Genomic DNA, 14,647 nt, shown 5'->3' with positions numbered 1-14,647 from the left:
AAAACTAGGTTGGCTTTGTACAGAAGACAGATGCATGAAGATCATAAATGCGCCAATTCAGCTAAAGCTGTAGGCTCATTGTGATCCTTCTGACCTAAAGCAACTTACATAAACTTCCTTAACCGATTAAAGAGAACAAATGCACAACCATACCTAATTGTGCCATCGTGTATTGTGCATAATGCAGTTCATAACAAATAACTGTCTGAACAAATCAGTCCATTGGCTTAGAGGGGAGTACATGGCTGCCAAGCTAGTACATTTTGATTACAATTCATTGAAGAACTACAAAGAAGACACTGTTTGTTTAGGAGCTACGTTACACAAACCAATAAAGGCTCTTTCACAGTGCATCAGCTTCCAATGAAGCGCTGATGCGTTTTTCTACATTAGTCCGCTGACACTCCTTTGACGAGAACGAGAGGAGGCTAAAACCATCGGTGTATCTGCCTGAATTTGTTCCTCACATCGATCCTAGTGGAAAAGGCCAAAAAAAAATAATAAAGTACCCAAATGTGGACAGTAGCTGTGAGAGTTGGTCCTGATTTTGCACTCGGTACAGTACATGCACAATGAAAAATGCATAGCAATAGGAGACCAACTGGAACAAGCAGTTAAAAAGGCTACACCTCTGTGGAGCTGCAATGCTGAAAGCCTGTTGGCACGAAAAATCGCTCCAAAAAAACATTTACCTAGCCCTCTATATACACAAGCAAAAAAAATGTCTAAATAAAAATCTTTATCGGCATCTATCGGCTTAATATATGCACAATTATGTTTTCATCATCAGGTGCTGAATGCACAAGATTCTAAAATAATATTTATGCAGATCTGCAAGATCATTCGACAGAATTATTTACATCTCTGGCTGCAAGTCACTTAGTTGTTAGACTAAACAGGACAAAGTATTACAAATGCAAGCTTCTGCAGTACGCATTTCTTATCAGGTAAGTAAATCAATTAATCAGCTCAGTATTTCCAAATTTGGTTAAATTATATTAATTCTGACCAGTTGCCTATAAATTACACCTCCAACAAGCCCTGCTGTTCTTCTCAAGCAGTAAACTAGCTACCACCAGACAGGCTGACAACTATAACGACTCACGGAGAGGCAAATCCAATTACAATCGATATAGCTAGCTAGCAATATATTCCCCTTGGTTTGCAAAGGTGCTTGGTGTTTTCCCTGTTGTCGTAGATAGCTGAGATAAATGAGTAGTGAAACAGAATTTACATTACAATTAAAATACAGAGAAGATCACTCTGAAAAAACAATTTACTTGTCTAAAGCTGATTATAATAATCAACTCCTCTTCTCACATGGCTCAAAAGGCTAGCATTAGCGTAGCAGTTTCAGTGCTAGCTAAATTTGGCTTGCTTGCGGTTCTCTCCTCTGAAAATAACCCATTTCAAATATCTAGGTTATCAGAACTACCTTCATAACTTGTTTTTCCGCCTGTGCCAGCCATTGCATGCCATGGTAACTCTAGGGAATTGTGGCTTTACTAAGCAAGCCCATGCAGGACAGGTGTCCAGTGCCAATTTGACCTTTTTGAAACAAGCTTTGCGTCTTCCTAGTGGACATTTTGTTTAGCCTTGCCCGAGTGAATCAAATTACCTCAGCAGATACGATTTTGCTGCACATGATCAAAGGTTTCACACAGATGACGTTCTGACTGACTACATAATGCAAGAAAAACGTAATGTGGCTAACCTGATATAAAAAGTAGTACTCCACCTGTGTGATCTGAATTAATACATCAAATTTGCCCATATGAAAGCTAAGTGCAAAGTCAACCTGGAATAAACTGCTGGGTTCCTTGGAAGATAAATAGTTGCTTGATTTTACAGCATCTAGGCCTACCTTCAGCATGTATTTTATTAAAAATGTGCTTCCTAATTGTAGCCTATATCAAAGCATGCTCATTTTATTAAAATATAACAATCCATACCAGTAAAATTCATGGCGGATAACCAGCTATAATTGTACATACAGAGAAGGCTTGTATAATGCAAACGGTAATTAAGACAGCCACAGGCTATATAAACCAAAGAGATACTCGCCACAGAGAATTTCAGAATTCAGTTCCTGTCATTGTTGAAGTTATGTCCTCCGATTTGTTGCCTCGTCATAAGTATTCATTAAAGTTGTGGTTTAAGACGGAACATCCCCAGCTTGCAATGTGGACAGCACCGGAACATTCCACTGCCGACCAGAACCTCCGAGACGCAGAGGTCAGCACAAAGGAAGGAATGCAGAACTGAATGTGTGTTCATTAGACAGAATATCTGTGACACTGCTCCATTTCATAACGCAAGCCAACGCATGCAAGAGTATTGACGCGGTGGGCGTACGCATAGCTTCACATGTAATTCTTGCACTGGGACTGAATGCACAAAATATAGCTTACGTGACAATCTTTATTTTCAGTTTTGCATTTAATTACATAAAAAGACAGCAACAGGTAGGTACAGAAATTAAATTGCGTTCTCAGCTGATATGAGGGAAAGAGGCATTAATGACTGTGCTATAAAGGGGAAAACTCATGGGTTATGTTGGTGCTCATGTGAACAATGGGGGGTATGCACTTCTACATGGCACGTGTATCAAGGCTAATTGAAGCTTCCTGAATACTTGAATGGCCTCGGATCTGAACCGATGACTATTTTAAGTGACATGGCTTATTGTGCTCTACAACGTGGCTATATTTATATGGCAATATGAACCCAGAGATTAGTTAACATTTCATTTCAAGGCTATGATAACATACTTTACGCATACATTATGTATGTGTGTATATTTATTTAATAAACATTCATCTTGCAATCTAAGCCTATATGTCCTTTTTATATTAAATACATTTGTGCTGTCAGAATTCCTGGTAGAGGAAAATAGGAGTTGAATATGAATATCCCTATGTGTAGATCTGAGCGTACCGGTGGGTAAAGGCTCAAGGCACAGTTTATTATGCCAAATGTTCTCAAGTTTGTATCCTCCTCTGAACCAACCTGGAGCAGAACCTGCTGTACTTCCACTGAACAAACCTGGAGCAGAACCTGCTGTACTTCCTCTGAACCACCCTGGACCAGAACCCACTGTACTTTGCCTTTCATTTGGTTGGTTTTGGGCTTGTGCTAGTCCAGCACCACAACTGGTCTGTCTCAGAACCAAACTGAACCCTGGACAGATTTCTCATCTCATATTTAAAAAAAAAAGAAACAAGACCAGGTTAAAACCTAGTATATGGCTGGACCTAACACACGTGATCCGGCCGACCAATGATGTAACTTCATCACTCAGCCGGTCAGTCAGTCAGTCACTCACAGACATTTGCGTTCGTAGGGCTGGCCTTCCTTTTGGGTGCTGCTCAGAGCAGACAGAAAAACCTGAAAAACCCCAAAGCCAACAACCTCCTCCACTTAAATGAGGCATGAGGAAGGTGTGTGGGGAGTGGAGATTTTTAAAAAAATAACAACAAAAAAAAACAACTTGACTGGTGGAGCCACAGCCAGGATGTGCCTGAAGGACATAAATGGGACCTTCAATTGCATATGGTCTCCTGCGCTACAGGAGAGAGAGGCCTGCTGGTTTCTGAGAGATCCCCAGCATGACTGAATCTGACAGGGTGTGGCTTCTCCCAATCACCAGGCACCTGGTCCCCTTTAATTCCTCCCCAGAGGGCACAGAGTCTCAGGTGCTCCTCACGACACAAATGCGCTATACCCAAACTATGTCCACTCAGCCAGCTGACTCCTGCTTCTTCCTTCCTCTCCACCACATCCTGCCCTGTCCTCTAAATCCGAAAAAGCCAAAGTGCAGCCTCCATATTGGGACCTTTTGATTGTGAAAAAAAAACGGTTATATGCTACAGAAATGCAACAAGTATGGCAAGGTTTTAATTAAGTTTACCACAGGACTCCAATCAGTATTTTACTCCTGACTGGATTGCAGCATGGTCGTGCTAGCCCCGTGTGCTTGATTTACAGAAATTCAAGCCAGGTTTTTGCAGGAGGACATTAAACCAGAAAATTGCTCAATCCAAACATCGCACATCAGTCAAATATCGACATATTCCAAACACCCCAATGCACCTGTACAAGGAGGGAAATGACTAATATTATGGACATTGTGGATAAAAATCGACTGGATAATTATAATTGTCTCTCTCGCGCACACACGCAGACGCACAATATAAAAATAGGGTGTGTGGAGTTAATGTCAATAAACAGAATATTCCGGACCATGGGATCGTGCACAAATGTTACCCAAACGAATACTCCATGTCACCACATGACACTAAGAAATCATTCTTTAGCCACTTAGCAAAAGATGAAGAAAGCAATATTGCCTTGAGTCATCGATTTTTGTTGTTCAAAATTAAAACAAAACATTGCTCTCTATCCATAGCGAAATTAGGACAGCTACCGTTAACAAAAATTCTCATAGATGTTTAACTGTCGAATTTGCAAGCTACAGTTAGCCAAATTCATCCTGCAATCATCATCATTAGCTCACAGCACCTACCTGATAATGTCATACAGGTCTACGTATACGTTTAACTGACACGACAAATCTGTAACCTGAAGAAAAGTGAATAGCTAGCCGTGCCGTTTTCATAGCTTGCTAGCCAGCCAATCTATTTCTACTCTCCCATTGCCCCAGTTAGCACAGGTAGAACAGCGAAATAACAATGCATCCTCATTTTGGCAAGTAGCTACGTTATTCAACTATCAACGTTTACTTGGCTGAATTTGATAGATATACTAAAAGGCTAAAAAAACAACGTAAACGAATAGCTAATACCAAATCCAACTCCCATGACTACTACGTAATTTCAGCTAGCGATGTTAGCTATACTGCTAACGTATGGTTAGACTAGTAAATAACGCCAGCAATCAGCGTTATAAGCAGTCTAACAGACTAACGTTAGAAACGTCCTCTACGAAAGTAGCTAATGTTAGTCAGCCTTAGTGGACGAGAACCAAGACCTCAGCACCTAACAATCACTAACTTAGTTAAACTAGCTGGCTAGTTTTGTTGGCCATATAAAACGGACTGTGTCAGCTTTAGTGGTAATATATCCAACTGAACAACACCACTCTAACATACAGCTACCCAAGTTAGCTTGCTGCCAAATGTTACCAAACGGAGTGGTTTAAATAGCTAGCTAATGTACGAACACAGAGAGACTAACATTAAGCAGCTAACGTTAGCTAAGTTAACTAATGTAGCGAGTCGCCTAGATATATTCATTTGCGAGCTGGGTAACTCACTACCCGAAAAACAAACCAAGCCTGGTTAGGCAGTGCGAATTAGCAAGCTATATAGCTACTAGCCATCGTACATACCACACAACCCCCTTCTAAAAATGCACAACAGAAGCAAACTGACACACTTTCAAACAATAATAATGCTGCTTACCTTCATAAACAGCTCCAGGAGGGTCCAGTTTTTTGGGGAATTAATTTTTATTAAGGTAAGGGGAATCAAAGAGGAGAAGAACATAAAAGCCCAGTTCAATTCACCCGCTGCAGCCCCACTGAAACCTCATCATTATCATCCCCGAGCCTGCACACACACATTCACCGCGGGGCCTCCTGCTTCTTCAGCACGGCGAACAATAATCCACACAGGGGAGAGAAAGCACCAGCTACAGCGTGCCCTCGGTCATCCCAAACCGAGCAGTAAATATTCGCAATCCTTTATAACTGATAATATTGAAGCAAATAACGTTTGGATAAACCAAAAAAGTTAAGCCTTTTCCTCTCGGTGGTCACCGTGCGCTCGCTCACTGAGGCTGCCCGGTTGCTCAGTTGTGGCTCTTCGCTTGGTTCGCTGCAGCAGCAGCGGGAGCAGCAGCATAGCAACGTAACATGGCGCAACCTCCGCAACGCCGCCAGCGCACGGGGGTGGAGCCACATGGCGCAACCTCCGCAACGCCACCAGCGCACGGGGGCGGAGTCAGTGCCTGGGAGGCGTGGTGTCAACATCTGAAGTAATATCGCGGGAGCGCAGTAGGTTATGTGGAAAACAGATTATGTGTGTCAGTCAAACCGTGACCTGTTGAGTTGCCTGTGCATTTTCTATGAAGGCAGTTCCCGATACTACATGCAAATGCCGGGTCGGTAAATGGCGTGCTAGGGATTAGATTGGTTTATTTTTTATTGTGGTCAAATTGAAATAGACTTCGTCTGCTCAATTGTTGTGCCTCAGCACACAAAACCAACTCAAAACAAGTTGTCACGGAATTGACCTAGGCTATAAATCTTGAGATGACAAGGATGTGGGCAGTCATTTGACTAGAATGAGTACATATGACGGCATACAGCAAACCTGTTTTCTGTCCTTGCAAGCAGCTCGCCAATCCTTGGAAACAGTTCGGGTGTTATTATCTCTGTGTGAACGTAACGATAAACATAATTTGTGACAAAGCCCTTATATTAGTGTGACAGTAAAATAGATCCACGGGATTAAGGTCCGTATTGCAAAAATAAGAGTAATCAGGCCTAACTAGGCTGCATGGTTAGTCGTAAAACATTTAGCATATCACTAAAGCCATCTGAATCAGAGGTCCTTGTTTGAGCTGATACTTAGCATTAACCCCAGTTAGTATTGTACTGCGCCCATACACAAACAATCGTTAAATGGCATATAGCGACATCTCGTGGAACTTTGAGGCCTACTGTAGCCTGTTAAAGCTTAGGTTATGATTAGTGAGTACTTTGTATTGATTCGGTATTACGCGTTTGTATGCGTTTCAGACCGAATTTCAGTGTGTGCATTTTCTGTATACCCTATTTATACCCTACGCAGAAATAATAGGTTTACGTGCGTCTTCTTGAGAAAGCACGTGCACAATGAACTACAAATTGATTATCTGCGTGTTTTCTTAGATTAGGTTATGGCAGTTTTATGACAGGCTACTGTTTGATGCTAGGTCTATAAATTGCAAACTCAAATCCATATGGGGCTCAGAAAGTCGACATTCTAAAAGTACCGACGCATAAAAATGAAACAAAAAAGATTTAGACATTCTTGTGGCGCCAACTACACAAGTAACTTACACACAGCACTATAAAATCAATGCATCGAATGAGTCCGTAACATTTGGATGGTTAATTGGTTATACATAGTCATAGACACAGACTTACGTAACTTTAACGCTGGTGCGTTTTATATTAGTAGCCTAAACACGAAAAACAAATGATCCACACCCAATTTGTGGTTATTACTCTGTTTAGCCTAGCGGGTATAGTTCTCGAGTTTTGCGGATGTACCCTATTAACACCACACCCGGTCTAGGCTTTTAATGCGTGCTCATGCAACCGATGGTTAGCGGTTTGGTCGGGTCGTTCTCATTTTGAAAAAGTAGCTATGAATAAAACAGCCCGGTCGCCATGTAAGCTACATTACAATCATGTAAGAAATATGAAAATAAAAATAAATAACAGAAAATAACAAAAAGGAAACAGCCTTCTCAGACTGCCGTCTCGAATATGAAAGATCGACAGAAATAAATGACCTAGAAAAAATATTTTCAATGTGCCATTATTGTACTGCAATGACATCACCCCAGTGGCACAGCCAGTGGCGACTGCTATAATTATTCCGACCATTAGAGGGTAGTGTTTCCGCGTTTTCTTACTGACTCAGAGCAAGTGATAGCCTACTGAATCTTGTGAAAAATTGCCCAGTTGCATATTGGTTTCAAAGCTGTTGTTTTATAAGCTGCTGATACCGGCACTGGAAACTGACAAACTCTTTGCTTCAAGTATGTTTATTATCTTGAAAAATTGAATTATACAGATTCAGGTTATCCAATGCCTTGTGTGAGAATTGGTGAGAATACAGTAGCCTAATTGAAAAAATTGTGATAGTTTTAAAATCAATTCCTGCTGTTTTCAGCAGGTGCTTTCATCAACCTATGTTATAGCCGAATATTCACAGAGGATAAACCGAGGCAAAGGACCTTTTCTCTGATTAATAATGATTCCACTGCAAAGTGTAAGATCATACAGTTTTCCTTTGACTTTATCTTAATTAACATAGAACCGAGCCGAATATAACCAAGCACTCAGTTCTATAAATGGTCTTGGTTGTACAGTTTCAAGTATTGTAGATACATTTTTTGAAGAACTTAAGAAAACAGACTAAAATGATAAATTAACGAATGAATGTCCAATCAAATGCAGAGGTGTGTCATCCAGCAGGTTGGACTTCACTGTTCAAGAGCAAGTTGCTACATTGAGGCTGATTTAAAGGGAATTTTCTGTTCTGTATTGATGCCCCACTGCTTTGAGAAGGCAGCAGTACAGAGATAAGCGCATACCCTGATCCAGCCAGCAGTGGCTATTGGATTTCTGCCATTATTATCAATTACAAAGTTATTTCTGAACTGCCCAAGGGGCCACAGACTCAAATGTGATTAAACCGAAATATTAATGTTTCTGTTTAATATTTGGGGAAATTGAACCAGAAATGGAGTGCACAAGTCAGTAGACAGGAAATTTAATCTAGATAGCAAGAATGCTTTGCAGATAAAAAAGTTTGTATAATGAAAGAAAGCAATTTCTAGGAGTTGATCAAAGGCACACAGTGTGCCCCCTATCCCTCTCTCAACACACAAGTTACTGTACCAGTGCAGTGTCAAGTGTTTCTTAAAGAAGCTTTTGGGAATATAAAAAAAAAATTCAAGCTGACCTTTCTGCAGTGTTTAGCTGTTTTAAAAACCGAAGTGTTCAGCTTTTGTGTACAGGATGGAGGATTACTGATTCTGAATGAATGCTTTAAATGGATTAGTTAATAAGTGTGTGGAATATTTCCAGTATGTGTTTTCATAGCCATGCCTATAGCTAGTTCTGGCAATGTAAGGCAGGACAGTATGCGCCGGCTGGTATATATTTATTTATTTATTTATTTAATTATTTATTTATTTATTTATTTATTTATTTATTTATTTATTTATTTTTTACTTTTGTTTACTGTGTCCTGGAGCTCAGAGGGTTTGTTCTGGAGGCAGACTGAAGCAGGATAGTGGTGGAGCTCCAGTTACCTGTGACTTTGTACCAGCACAGTCACATGGTCCGCAGCCTGGGGTAAAACAGATGGTCTAAAAAAGATCATATTCAGGTGTATTATTTGCATGAAAGACAGATCCTCCTGCTAAATTTTTGCACTGATGCAGTTTTGAGTCCATTTCGGCTCCAGGACAGGTGATGCTGATGGTCATTCTTCCCTTTTACCGGAAAGACTGAAGACACGGTCAATGAATCCCTTTACACACCCCCCAACCGCCAACCCTCAACCCCAAACCTGCCATGATAGATGATTAGCAGTCAGACTCATCCTCAACTACATTTTATTCAGTCATTTAGTTGAGGCTTTTGGCTAAAGCAACTTATAACAGTCAATTTTACATGGTTGAGCTCATCTTTAATTACTTCCTCAGCTACCCAATCCTCACAGGATCAAACTCATATCCCCGCTGTGACTCTACTGATGTCAGGACCATCATCTCTATCATTTTGTTTGTAGGATCAATTTCATTCTGTAAATTGAATGGCTAATTTTCTTTTGTTCTCTGAATTTGATGTATTTGGTAGATTGGTGCTTTGTGCATAAGCAGAGAAAAACCAAATACCTCTGTTCAGAGTTATAGTGGTGATAGATGATGAATGTGTGTGTGTGTGTGTGTGTGTGTGCGTGCGTGCAGAATGCAGAATGTTTGCATAGTCAAAGAAACCTTAATCCACTGCACAGCAGCCCCCTCAGAAGTTCATCTAGGTTGCCATGGCAACACATTCTGGAAGCTTGGAAGGAACCTGAGCATCCATGTAAATGAAACGGCTTCAGCCGAGTGACCCCCAAGTGACCCCAGCACACCTCTGGATTATAAAACAGTGTGGCACAGCTTTGTTTCCATTGTGTACCCCAGATATTGATTTGGTTGTATTCTGTGGAACTTGCTAAACTTGATAAAACGTTTTTTATTTCCCATATGCTTACTAAGGTTTCAGGATCCGGTTGCCTGGAATGGAACTCAATGACGTAAATGACGTCTTTCCCAGCATGCCTCACTCTGATCCTAGAAGGAATGAGCGAGAAGTTTGAGGGTGTGCACAAAAAGATGGCTGCTGTCACAAAGAACACCAGAACAAGGACTACTTCAGTCATGACTGATCACTATCTCTCTCGGTCTTTGAGCTTTTAAAGACGTCAGTCGTATCACCAATGATCACATCAGCACTCGAGGGACACTTTAATCCTCTGATGATATGACCCTTGGATTAATCTTATTACCTGGTCTGAACACCCTTGTCCGATCTGAAGGAGGGGGAGGGGGGTGGGGTTCTGCGTGGGGGAGGGAAGCAGCCAATTGAAACGAATGGCAAACCGCAGTGACATCTTAGCATCGGAAATTGCCTGTGGAGTCAATGAGCAATCACGGATTACAGCGTCATGCTGTTTTATACCCCTGAGAACAGTGCGGTGGAGAGGTAGGGGTTGCGTCACCGCTGTCTATGGACGTCAGCACCCCATTAATGTAGGGGAGTCGGTCATTAACCTCTACCCCGTGAACGTGGATCGTATAGGTTAAACAGCTCGCAGTGGGTAAGACTGCAGGGTTTCTGAGAGGTTTATACAGAAAACGGGAGAGAGTCCAGACATCAATACATGTATGATGAAATTTAGTCCTGTCCTGTCAGCATGCACATGCTGGCTGTATGGGTCAAGGCTGTGTTGGACCCAGTACTCATTAGTTTATTGGGATAAGCTGCCTGACAGCTTCCTCAGTGAATATTGTGGGCTGATCTGAAAGACCTGAGACTCACAGTACAGATGTGACAGCACATATCTTCATGTTGGCCACGTGTGCTTTGGGTCGTGTCTGCAATGATGTGGCAGTTCATATGTCACCAGATGTGACTGTTATATAATATAGGAAATTAGAATCAAAGCCACAAAAAGCCTGGCTTGATTACATTCTTTTGTCGTGGTATTTTCCATATTATTTTTGAAATGATAATGTAAAAAATAGTGTGGAACGGAGGATCTTGAAAGTCACTGAACTCTTCTTTGAAAAGGGATTTTGCCGGTGCTGACGCATATTAGGAGACTAGCATGTTTATGGTGGGCATTAGGGCTTTTTTCTCAGCTCTGAGATTCTGTCCCATGAGCATACTGTGAACGGCAATGCATAAGTGGAAACTCGTTCAAGGTGAAATGTAAAATTTGAAAAAGGGTTTGCAAAAAATATGAATGCACACTTTTTTCTGGAACCTACCAAGACTGATGTTTGCCTAGCAGATTCAGAGAGATTCACTCAGACTCCACTGGTCAGATGGATTTGATCCTATCTACAGACAAACTTCCCGCCCAAGAGAAACCATGAAAGTTTTAAGGTTATCTTTGTCCTGTACCTTGGTGAATGAGGCTGACAGAAGCAATTTAATTTTTATGCCCCAGAGACCTGAATTTTAGGACTGCGTTCTGAAAACTGAAGGCTGATGTTATTTAGTGCTGTGTAGGTGTTCAGCAGCAGTGGGCGACTTGTCTTCATTTCCATTGCTGCCGGGGATGAGAAGACAACATCTAGAGCAGGAACATTCCGTCTTCATGCCTGACATCTTTATATCCATTTTACTATATAGCTGCTGCCATTTTATCCTTCTCTGAGCTCTTTGTCATGCGGACTCTCTCCTTATAGGTTTACTGCAAGTCTTTAATAATATTCTGATGTGTTTTAATGTAATACAATGCAAAAAGTAAATAAATCAAATTGATAGAAAACTATTTAAATATGTCCGGTATAAATAATAGGTTGATGTATTATTTTTAGAATTGCATTTTTGTGGGAATGTGGTAGATACAGTACTTTTGGAAATTTGAAGAATAAACAAGGAGAACACAGATTTTGCTATGTTGAAAGAACAATATTTAGGTGAAGTCTTATTTTATTAAAGCACGGAGACAGACCAGGACACTCTCCATGAAAAAAAGCTTTTGCCAAATCCTTGGAAAGTGTGCTGGTCTGACATTGCCCTTTCGTCAAATAAGAAACTAAACTAAATATTATTCTCTCGCCATGCGGAACTCCTTCCTTTGTTATTCCTTAGATGTGCTATCCATTTTCTCTTTTTGTTCAGAAGCTTCCCAGATGTGATTTATTAGGGAATCACCACCACAGACATATAGAGCTTTTTGCCATAAAGCTGGCCGTTTCTTTTTCAAGCACTGTCACTTTGTGTTATTTTATGTTTAAAAAAGCTATTTCTTAAAAAAAGAAATACTACTGAAGTTTCTTTTTCTTTGTGGCGTCTGAGCAAAAAAAGAACAACGGACCGTAGCTGCGGAAACTGCGGAATAAAGAGTTATAATCAGCCTGAATTGTGATTCCCCTGGTTTAGGATTCCTCTGAGTGTCCCTGCAAAGGTATAGAAGCCCTTCATCAGGGAACGAGTGCTGCGGGTCCCCAAATAAAACCCAGTGAAATGGCAGCAGCAGGCACTTAGGGGCTCTGACCTCTGGGCTCTCAGCCAATGGGTTTCCGCATGACTGTTGCCAATGGCGACGTTGAAAAAGAGGCTCTGTGTTCCGATTGGCAGTCTCTGGGATCACGGTCGCTCTTGTTGTGGCCTCAGGCTGTAAAGACGTCCCTCATGCGTCCCAGCTTGCGCCATTTCACAGCCCCTAGTGTGATCTCACATTTCCCCTTTCCCCGAGCTGGGCCAGCTTCCATTCAGCCGGTCCAGCTTTGAACAATGGAAGACATGGAAAGAGATCAAAACTGCCCTTGATTTATTGTACTACTGCCGACTTTATGGGTTATCAAAAGCTGCGAAAACAGCTGACAGAGTGAAAGCCCATCTCGGTTTGAGTGAGATGCTTCTTTTTGAGAACTTCGTAGAGAACATGGAACTGACAAGTCGCATTTTTCCAGGCAATTAGCTGCTGGTAAACAAATTGTGTCTGAAACAGTCATGCCTCTCACACAGTGGTTGATTGCAAGCAAGTAGCTGACCCGAAACAACATTTATTTGACCACCGGATGGAGGCACTAATAAAGAGACCCGCTGTAAAGTCTCAACCCAGGAACTCTGGGGTTTTGACGCGTATATCAGTCTCGTGATGACAGGACAAGTCCCGTGGTGTGACAGTGGGGTGTGAAAGTATTTCCGTCAGCAGGAGGGAATTAGGTCAGTCACCTGGATCATCTTCAGATTGCCACCTTATCCAGAGTCCCAGAGAGCACGCATATCAAATTGAGGCCAAGTTACAACATCTTATATAGTATCACATGTGTGCTACCTTATATGTCCATTTTACCTGTGTATCTGAGTTTGGGGCTTTATTGTGTGGACATGTAAAATTGTATCTGAATTTGGCAGGTTTACATGAGGTCAGAAGGTACAGATGTTATTGTTCTTAAGGGCAAAAAGTCTGGTCATTGTAGTTATTTATGTAAGAAACTTAAAAGTGCCAAACCCTCAATTCTGTATAGGTATGGGGCATTCCCTGCCAACTTGGCAGATGGCAAACCTGCCATTGCCATATACACAGGTGTTCTGTGGTGTCTGTGCGTAGTTCTCCATTGGTTGGGAGCAAATGTCCGGGCCCCTTATGAGGGTGCTGAAGGCGCAGCGCTGTTGGCAGAGGGCCATAATGTTCCGGTAAAAGCTGCGTGAGAGCACCTGGAGGGCTGCTCTGCTCCTGTTCCCTAGCGATGAGGGGGATTCCGAGAGAAGCCAGGCTGTTGCTAGGCAACCCCCATACTCCTTAATAAAAAACCAGGGCTTTTATATATAAGCCCATCACCTCATGGGCTTTGAAAGCATGCTGTGACCACTGATATGGTTTATTTAATTACAGCCTTAAACAATAGTGCACTGGGTTCTAAACTTAATCACTTACATGATTAAAAAGCAGCAGAACAATTTGATGAATTAGACATTCCAGTTAGATGAATGTGGATTGTAAATGGAATCTGTTCACTAAACATTTCACACAGATGTAACTTACTATGAATTATGTAACTTATAATGAGTACTAATTAGAAAATAAAATTGATTAAATTCTATTGCCATTTTCTGGTATTTGGGGACAATTCAGCATGTGCATAATTTACTACAGAGAATGTACTTTCTAGACAGTATGATATACATTTGACAGTCAGTAAGCCTGTCAAATCTCTAATTTATCAAAAGCCACTTGATAGGTTAATGGTTGTTCTGTCTACAAAAACACATAGACAGCAAAATAACTGTGCAGGTTTGTGTATCCGAAAGCTCTTTCTCCTGGCTACAGCTCTGGAAGAAGATGCAATGCATGCACCTTCACATGTATTTGTCTAAATATAGCTTTCTTTTGGTGCTTAGACTGTGCAAAGAGAACAGAGAGCACTGCCTACTCAAAACCCTGTTAGGTTGCTGAAAGTTTTTGTTATGAAATGGACGGAATTATAGATTCTTTGTTTGTTTGCACTGGTCAATTCTTCCATTTAATAGAAGAATTTACGCTCCCCCCCTCGAGTGCAATCTTTGCTGTGTGGTGTAAAGATTAGTTGCAAGATTATAAATTTATCGATAATTATTAATTCAATCTACCAGCATGCAATGTGCCAGCAGGATGGCTTACTCTGACATGAGA

The 14,647-nt window shown here is 41.3% G+C and overlaps 1 protein-coding gene across 1 annotated transcript in view; it reads right to left on the bottom strand.

Moving 5' to 3' along the window:
* Positions 1–5,879, bottom strand: part of ptpn4a (protein tyrosine phosphatase non-receptor type 4a) — an 80,043-nt gene extending 74,164 nt beyond the window's left edge. Inside the window, exon 1 of the mRNA XM_035409106.1 lies at positions 5,423–5,879. The gene's annotated coding sequence lies outside the window, so the exon portion shown is untranslated. The remainder of the gene's footprint in view (positions 1–5,422) is intronic.
* Positions 5,880–14,647: the final 8,768 nt, after the last annotated feature.

Source organism: Anguilla anguilla, chromosome 3 (genome assembly GCF_013347855.1).
Source record: "Anguilla anguilla isolate fAngAng1 chromosome 3, fAngAng1.pri, whole genome shotgun sequence".
NCBI lineage: Eukaryota > Metazoa > Chordata > Actinopteri > Anguilliformes > Anguillidae > Anguilla > Anguilla anguilla.
Note: the sequence above shows the minus strand (reverse complement) of the source record. Positions and strands in the feature narration are given on the sequence as shown.